Raw genomic sequence first — 9,550 nt, 5'->3', positions numbered from 1 at the left:
CTGGAGTACGGGGGTCTAAACGTTGTCCTGCCAGGTGCCCCTTCCAGGTCTTCGTCTGGAGGGAGCAGCTCCTTTGGGCACTGTTAGTCTCTGCCCGTTGGTGCTTCTGGGTGGAGGACAATTTAGCCCTGAGTCTGGGGAAACCCAAGGCAGCCAGCACCTCACTGCCCCTCCAGGCTGAGGCCCAGCCCCTCTGCCTTCTTCCCCCTTTCAGTCTCCCCTGTTTGCTTTACGTGTAACGTCCATGGTTTTTGTTGTCCTTAGCAAGAGGGAAAAGGAAAAGCACGTCTACTCCTCCTCCCAGAAACACAAGTGCAATTATGTGGTCTAATGTCCTCTCACCTGTAGCTTGATGTTTTTGTCTCTTTCATCTTCTGATTCATGCAAATTCTTGATTTTGACCAATTTTTTTTTTTTTTTTTTTTTTTTGCGGTACACGGGCCTCTCACTGCTGTGGCCTCTCCCGTTGCGGAGCACAGGCTCCGGATGTGCAGGCTCAGCGGCCATGGCTCACGGGCCCAGCCGCTCCGCAGCATGTGGGATCTTCCCGGACCGGGGCATGAACCCGTGTCCCCTGTATCGGCAGGTGGACTCTCAACCACTGCACCACCCGGGAAGCCCTTGACCAATTTTTAAGGTCATTTTTATGTTCTGCTTTGAAAAGTCTCTTAGCCCATAAAGGTATTTTATCTTATGTTATTTTCTAGAAGCTTTATTATTTTACTTTTCACGTTTAGGGCTATAATTCACCTGGAATTTTTTTGTTTGGTTTGGTGTGGGGTTGCAGAGGTCAAGTTTCATATGCGTGTACACATCACCCCCTGGTCTTTACTAAAAAGGACATCCTTCCTGCTGTTCCGCACTGCCACTCTGTCATACAGTGAGAGTCCATCTACAATTACCTGGACGTGTCTGGACTTTCTGTTCTGCTGTCTGAGACCACACTGTGTGGTCAGCCAAGCTTTGTAACATGTCTTGAAATCCAGTAACAAGTCTCCAAACTTTGTTCTTCTTCAAGGTGGTCTTGGCTGTTCTTGGCCCTTTAGTCTCTCGTCTCAATTTTATTTTTTTATTTTTTAAACTTATTTATTTATTTATTTTTGGCTACGTTGGGTCTTCGTTGCTGCGCGCGGGCTTTCTCTAGTTGCAGTGAGCAGGGGCTACTCTTCGTTGTGGTGTGTGGGCTTCTCATTGCGGTGGCTTCTCTTGTTGCAAGAGCACGGGCTCTAGGCACATGGTCTTCAATAGTTGTGGCACGCGGGCTTCAGTCGTTGTGACGCACGGGCTTAGTTGCTCCGCGGCATGTGAGATCTTCCGGGACCAGGGCTCGAACCTGCATTGGCAGGCATATTCTTAATCACTGCGCCACCAGGGAAGCCCCTCTCTCGTCTCCATTTTAGAATCTGTTCACCAACTTCTATAAAATAGTGCTGGATTTTGACTGGGATTGTCCTGAATCTATAGATCAATTTTGAGAGAAACGGGCATCTTTGCAGTCCACCAACGTGGAACGTCCCTCCATTTACCGAGATCTTTCACTTTGGAATTCAGGATTTTTTTGGATTTGAGAAAAGTAACACATGCATTACGTACACCTCCAGGGCCCTCTAGGGAGGTAAGAGTCCTACAGCCAGTCAGTCATGCACGTCTGCAGTGAGACGTGAACACGCACAGCCAGAGAGTATGCAGAGCCACATACACATGTGTACAACACACACACACACACACACACCCCTCCTGTAAATGACTTCACTTTAGTTCGGGTCAGGTTCACCATCCATTAAATAATAGAACCACTGCTGGTTTTCAGAGCATTTCAGATTTCCCGACCTGCTCTGGGAGGGGTCTGCACTTTGCACCTATGGGGACATGTCTCCGTAACTGTCACCCCATCACAGCAGACCCCTTTCCTCTGGCAGTCTGTGAGCGTGTCAGTGTGATTCACTCGTCCACACCCTTCCAGGCAGGCTGGGACACAGACCTGGGTTTCACGGCATTTCCCACTGAACAATGCTCATTTTACACAAAAAAAGAAAGCAGCATAATTTGCAGATAACCCCCAATGGGAAACTTGGCGACTTAATTAAAAGCAGCTCTTGAGACCTTAAGTGTTTTATTTTTCATAGGGACAATTCTGGAACCCAACAGCCTGTACCAAGGGAGAGGCAGGCAGCTGGTTAATCCTTAGCAGGACTTTTCCGGGAACACATGAAAGTTGGGCTGGATAATTTGACTTGCACCAATAACCCCAGGAGCTGTTAAGGGAGAAATCTGTAGAAACGCTGACCCTATAGACTGAGCTTCCTGTCCAGAACCCCCCTCACTGACGTCTCATTGTGCTTCCCTGGCTTCATCCCGGTACCTGTGCTTCCCACATCGTTTGTTTGTTTCTGTCCTTGGCCACAGAGAGAATATTCCTAAGCTAATGGTCCTTTATATCTTTTGTAATTTTAAGCTTGTTCAAGCTTCTTGTTAGTAAACTACTGAATGATATTTAGGTTTAGATTAAATCCAAACTCATATTCAAGGACCACATCCTAAAGGTAATTTTTGGAGACATCAGGACATGAGGTTTTTCTAGATTCTCTGAGTGTTTTGGTGCCTGTATCTACTTCCCAGCTTAATGGTGTGTCTTAGCCTGGAATCCCCATCAGAGCCTGGGCCAGCAGCTTCCTTATGCGGAGCGTCTTGACGATTTAGATCCAGACTGTTACTACCTGGTGTTCTTGACTCCAGAATCCATCTTTATGTGGCTCTGGGTCTCAGGTTTTCAAAGAACGGTCCACCTTTGCTAAATTGCCTGGAACCATATTTAAGATGATGGTTCCACACACAGACCCCCCAGGTACCAACTGGGGATCTTTGGGGGGACAGGTCAGAACAACTGAGTAGAGCTGAATTGTCCTCACAGGTGGGCAGTTCTAGAATCTCTTTACAGGAGGGCAGTTATGTAGCTGGAAGAGAAGGCAGGGGCCTGTCATGGCGCTATTGGCAAGTGCTCCCTTTTTACTCAGATCCTGTTGACCTGGGGTGGCCCAAGCCCCTGGCGCACTCCTGCTCAGAGCTCTGGCTCAAGAGATGATGAAGGCAGCCCTCCAGCCCTCCTTAGGAAGTCTTGGTGAGGGGAGGGCCCGAGACCCATGACTCTGATGCCTTTTCCCAGGGCTGTGCCTGAGCCTGATGTGAATCAGGGTTGCCTGTGCTAGACAGGGTCGGGATGGCATGCTAAGCTTGAGTCCAGTTGTGAAGGTGGAGCCCAAGCTGGTGAGGGGACAGCAGATCTCCTACCGTGAGGAACAGCCACGCTCATCCCTGGGTGGGTGGGTGGGGGGAGCCCATGTGTGTTACTCTGACTGCACAGTGACACCATCTGGGGACACTCCACAGGTTGGTGACTTCTCTCTCTGAAGCTATTTTCCTCCCTCCGTTTACAAAGACCTTAATATGCTGCAGGGAGTTTGTGTAAACTGGAAATGCCATCCAGGGCGTCAGGTACGTCTGTGTTTAAGAACTTTCCGGTGGGCGCAGCAGGAAGTGGCATCGTGCTCCTGGGAAGTGACCACACCTCGCGGTGCTGGGGTGAGTGGACCACTCGTGCCCTGGTTTCCTGTAACGTCTCACGACGACCCTTTCATTCAGAGTCAGACAAGGTGGCAGCATTCATGTCGACCTTTGTTTTTGAATATAGAGCGGCTTTCTTTGGACGACGTGGGTAAATATCAGTCTTTTGATGGTCAACAGGTACGTAAACATCCCAAGGTTGTAGTATTTACCGTTATAACGACGTCTTTGTCACAGTCAGGGAAGTGTCTGTTTATAGAGAGGATTAAATTGTGAGAAAAGATAATGAGCTGCCGTGCAGACACGGGGTACAGCTCTGCCCCATGGCACCTCCTTTGCAAGTGGTTCACGGTCTGTGTCTGGAACTAGTGCGATTTTATGTCATGCACTCTGCTTATGGAGTTTTGCAAAGTGGTATCTTCTACTCTTATGAATATAAAGTATGTATCAATATGTACATTTAAAACATCATGATGCACACATACAGATACTTTAAAATATTCCTATATAGTCACGTGATTATGGGTGTTTGTTGTAATTTCCATCTGTAGTTTTATTAGATACGCTTGCAGGTCATAAGAAGTGAGTGGACTAATATATCATGTCCATGTTTTCTAAAAACAGGAATGAGTTTATCTAAGAAGAAAAATTTTTTGATGTAAATATATATTTAAAGCACCATTAAAAATAGCAGCAGCAGGAGGATAATATGCCTTAGACAATCAATCCTATTCAATTGGTTTCCGAAGACTCTGAAAACATTCCCAGGAGACGGGATTAAAAGCCGCTTTTTTTGAAATTTTAATGTACTTGTCATCCAATAGAGATGATGCAGGTAGCTTCCTCCAACGCAAGGTCAGTTGTAGAAATTAACCACAGGTGACATGGAAGCAGCTGATGGTTTTTAACCAGAGGTTTCGAGCAACCAGCTTGCATGGTTTTCTAGCTGAACGGGCTGGTTCATGGGCCCTGTGTGGACACACATTTGGGTGCCATCCCCTATGACAGAATTCTATGAAAGCCACTCAGACAGGCTCTGGAAACGGGATGCAGAGCGCGTCCCAGCTCTGTTTATACCTCGCTGCTGTCTGGTGTCCCGAGGCCCACCTACTGCCCCTTGTTTCCTGTTCATGCAGGAAAGGGTTTGTGACCTGAGGTTATGCAACGCCTCCGCCAACAAATATCCATAGTCTTACGTGTATGCATCGTTTCCGTATTTCTGAGAGAGATTCAACAGCTTTTGTCACGACCCATAACGTCAGACGTGATCAGTTCAGTCCATTCTTTTCATTGGTTTACTTTTAGATAAAGGTTTATTTTAGAACAGTTTTAGATTTATAGAAAAATTGCAAAGATAGTACAAGCAACCCCCATACACCCCACATCCAGTTTCCTTTATTAGAAACTCTGTATTGGTTTGACACACTTGTTGCAATTAATGAGCCAATACTGATACAACTGATATGAACTGAAGTGCGTGCTTTCTATTTTAGTTTTCCTCTGAGGTGCTTTTCCTGCTCGGGCCCCCACATCACACTTAGTCATCAGGCAGGTTAGAGCCTTTTCCTTTGTTCCAGGATTCGGAGTACCAGCATCTTAAGATCACGTCTATGTCTCAAGCATCTACTGACGGGGGTTCGACTAGAGAAGGCAGACTAGACCACGAGGCAGCAGAATGGGAGAGTGCCAGGATTCACAGTGCGCTGCTGTTTGTGATGATTGCATCATTCCTCAGACGGTGAGCTCAGGGAGTTAGAGACTTCTCAGTGTCCCCAGAATGCCCAGCAAAGGACCGTATGGCTTCATCCTTTCATTACGCTCATTAGAGACAGGTGTCTTCCACTCAGGTTCTTTATAACAGAGAATCCTCCTCTGTTCCCGTCTTACAAAAGGATGATGTGCAAATCTGTGTACTGGGGCCCGAGCTCAAATCCTGCTGCTCCCTGGCCTCCCTGTGCCCAGCCTCCTTGCTGAGGATGCAGGTGTGACTGGTGTGGGCACACACTAGGGAGCACTGAGGGCTGGGGCTGTAGTCCCTTTCCCGTGCGCCCAGCGTGCTGAGGTTCACAGAGCCTCATTCAGAAGTTGGCTTAAAATCAGAAAGTTTAATCACAGAAACTTGTGTTTAACAGCAAAACCAGATAATTATTATTAAAATTATTAGTTATTTAATAGTTAATAACCACTTAGTTACATATATACAATGGAATAATACTCAGCCATAAAAAGGAACGAAACTGGGTCATCTGTAGAGACGTGGATGGATCTAGAGACTGTCGTACAGTGTGAAGTAAGTCAGAAAGAGAAAAACAAGTACTGTGTATTAACGCATATATGTGGAACCTAGAAAAATGGTACAGATGAACCAGTTTGCAGGGCAGAAATACAGACACAGATACAGAGAACAAACGTATGGACACCAAGGGGGAAAGTGCTGGGGGGTGGTGGTGATGGTGGGATGAATTGGGAGATTGGGATTGACATGTAGACACTGATGTGTATAAAGCTGATGACTAATAAGGACCCGCTGTATAAAAAAATAAATAAAATAAAATTCAAAAAAATAATTAATAACCACTCAGTGATTTAATTTGGTGGGGCTGTGCTAGGTGGGTGACTAGGAGTAACCACAGATTGAATGCAACCTTGAAGCAAGCGTGGCACCTTTGCCTTTGCCTTCAGGGCAGCTCCTGAGGCTGGGCTGAGGCTCCCTCTGGGCAGCAGGAAGCGGGGCTAGAGCAGCCGGACCGGAAGCCTCCTTGGGCCCAAGCCATGGCAGCGCTGAGGGGCCGCAAGCCTGTGGGCACTCTGGATGCGGCAACAAGTCAAGCTGGTTTTTCTTATGATTTATTCAGTCAGCATAACTCCCAAAGAAATGCATCTTCGGGCAGAAATTTTCCTTAATAATAGGAATGAGAGCAACAAGGAGAAATTTTCTACCTAGTGACACTGTTGGAAATGCTTTCCTGCTTCATCCAGCTATTGAATTTCATTTCTGTTTCTTACAACCAAGTGGATTCAGCATAAAAAGTCATCCATTTGAAAGGAATTTTCCATCAGTGTCATTCTGGGACGGTGAATTAGGCAACGACAATTGTGAGAAATACTCTTAATGTCGTCATTATATCCGTTTTAGCCAATCTAGCCACAAGATTAAGGTGACCGCATTGCTTTTGTTTTATTTTCTACGTTATGTTTCATGACAGAAAATCAAAAGGAAAAAATGGGTCTGAAGACCATATTTGGTTCATGTACTAGGGAAGAGGCGTCATACATCTGGACATTTATTCAGATTTTTAGGCATAAGGCCAAAATCTCTCTATCTAATAAGACTCAGAGTCTGGATACCTATAAACTGACAGTGTTGGAAACACTGTGCAAATACCCATTTTTAGCAGGGGCTCGCGTCTCTCCCTGAGATGAAGCCATCCATGGAGGCTGAGTTAGTGTTGGGAGACAGTTTGCAGTGGATTTCTCGTTTCCACCCATGCTGTGGGTGGAGCGCTGGGTGCCCTGTGCTCTAGACCAGCTTTTCAAGAACGTCTGCAGGCTGGGCGTGAGGGGCGTCCACCCCGGGGAAGGGGCGTCCTGAGAGACACGGGTGCCCTAGCTCAGGGTCCCTCTCCTGTGTGTGCAGGAGTCGCCTGTGGGGACGGGGCTTGGAGAACTGGGGCCAAAGGCTGGGCCTCTGGCCATTGGTGCAAATGATGAGCTGTTCTCCATCTCTCACCGGGGAGCATGTGTCTCCTACTGGCACCTTGAACCCCGGAGCCTGTCCTGGGCAGCGTGTGAGCTTGTGGGCCTGTGGATGCCTGGATGCGTCAGAGCTGGTGACAGGACCTACCAAATTCTAGGCACAAACATCATGTATTTAACCTACAAAACACCCTGATGTTGTTTACAATGTGTACAACCTCAGTGGCCTTCCCTCTTCGTCCAGGTGGGAAACCCGATTCAGCAAGGTCTGCGACTGCGCAAAGGCAGAGTCTGTGGCTGAGGGCGCAGCAGGTGGCCTCCCTCACCCTCTCTGTCCCCTGTGACGAGCTCCCAGGAGACGCAGAGGGAATGTGCGTGTGAAATGAAGGGGGGACACGAAGGATGCAGCTCAGGGTGGACAGGGTGAGGGCGCCCAGCTCAGGCTGAGGGGACATTACTGAGCGGCCACAGGACAGTGGGGATGAGAAGGGGCTGTGTGCGGGCCAGGTGGGTCCCCGGGCAGTTCCCTCTGGGCTGGCTCCTCCTGGGAACTCACACAACAGGCGTCCCTCTGACCTCCTGACCAGGGCAGGTGGCTCTGCTGTTTCCAGGGGCCCATGTCACCAGACGACGCCTGATGACTCGGGGGCCCCGCGCTCTGGTTTCTGGGGAGTCGCGTGCTCTGGGGACGCCCCGGTGCTGAGGGTCGCCCGCCTTCCAGCCTGGAAGCCCAGCCCTTCCAAGCCCACCTGGGTCGGGCAGATTTCTCTGCTGTTGGTGACCACAAGATAAGCATGGAAATCAAACCAGAGAACCAAGGTCGAGGTGAATGCTTTGACGTTAACGTGGCTGCTGCCAGGACAGATGTTGGGATGAGCGGTGCCAGGACAGACCCCCCCCCCACCATGCGGGTGACCCTCAGAGGTGGCCTCAGACCGCAGGTCACACCATGAGGCCCGGGCAGCTCCCAGACTCCGGCCCAGAGAGCTGGGAGCTCGGCCGCAGGGCTTCCATGGATGTGAGACTTGTGCCCGCCCAGACTTCCAGTGGGAAGTGGAGCCACCCGAGCCACGGACACACCAGTGACTGGGCCACGGTGCCCTGCAACAGGGTGCCCTTGACACACACGTCTACACAGCAGGCAGGGACAGGAACAGGCCAGCCACCAGAGCCTGGGGGAGACAAAGGATCCCCCTGGGAGCCCGGCCCTGCAACGCCTTACTGCTGTGTGAGAGAATGAGTTTCCGTCATTTTTAGCCAGTTTTGTGGTCCTTTGTTTTCCAGCCCTAGGATCCCATCTGGGGGTGGTGGGACTGCAGCGTGGACTACAGACCAGGGCCTCTGAACGAAGCACAAATGAGGTGACGAGAGGAGAAGAGGAACTGGCAGCCCTGGGGCGGATTCGACCCATTGCAAGTGTCTGGAGTATCTCGGCTGGTGAGTTTGGGGGACGGCCGTCCACATTAGGACATGGCGGCTGTCGCCAGAGCCGTGGTGTGGAGTTCAGGGTTTCCTAAACTCGGTTCTGTGGTCCACACCTGTGAACCACACAGACTACACTCCTCTCCAGGAGATGCACGAGGCTCCTTAGCTCATTTAAGGCTCTGACAAGTCCTGCAAAGCAGAAACGCAGCTTAACTTCCCCAAGTGTTTCCCCAAATAACTCGATTCCCAGGCCCACGCCCTCGCCTGTGCTTCCTTCTCTACTTGATCAACACATTCTTTCTAGATGTGAATTACCTGGGGGAGCAATCAGAGCAAGAACTTAAGCTGAAGGGTGTTTCACATGGAGATTGTGACCGTTGGTCAAAACAAACTAAAAATTAAATGGTCCAACACTGAAATTCAAAGTTGGTCAAGGACTGCTTTGGGAAATACCATTCTGTTGATTTTGCCCTCGAATTTAAGGAATATCTAATACAAAGTCATCTAGGCTCTGACTGTGGACTGCAGCAACCCAGCTACGGTTTAGACTGAAATCCGGATATAAGGAGGAGCCGGTACCAAGACAAAGCTCTTTTCAAAGCAGCCTTGGCACCGAAAGTGGTACCAGCAACCACTCGGAAAGCACAGATCCTTAACCTTGAAACCAACAGATGATGAGATGTAGTTGTTTCTTGAATGACCAAAGATCTGTTGGCTTGGAACAATTTGAAAAGTAGGAACTGGGGGATTATGATGTACCCTCTGACACAGCATGCTTGGTTTGGAGGGGGATCCAAATCACATCAGTGACATTCCCTTTCTAAAGAGACCTCTGAGCAAAATACCCCTGAAATGGTACCTGTCACTC

This window comes from Mesoplodon mirus, assembly GCF_964341445.2.
Source record: "Mesoplodon mirus genome assembly, chromosome: 13".
In the NCBI taxonomy this organism is placed as follows: domain Eukaryota; kingdom Metazoa; phylum Chordata; class Mammalia; order Artiodactyla; family Ziphiidae; genus Mesoplodon; species Mesoplodon mirus.
The sequence above is the reverse complement of the archived record's forward strand: the minus strand, read 5'-3'. Positions refer to the sequence as shown.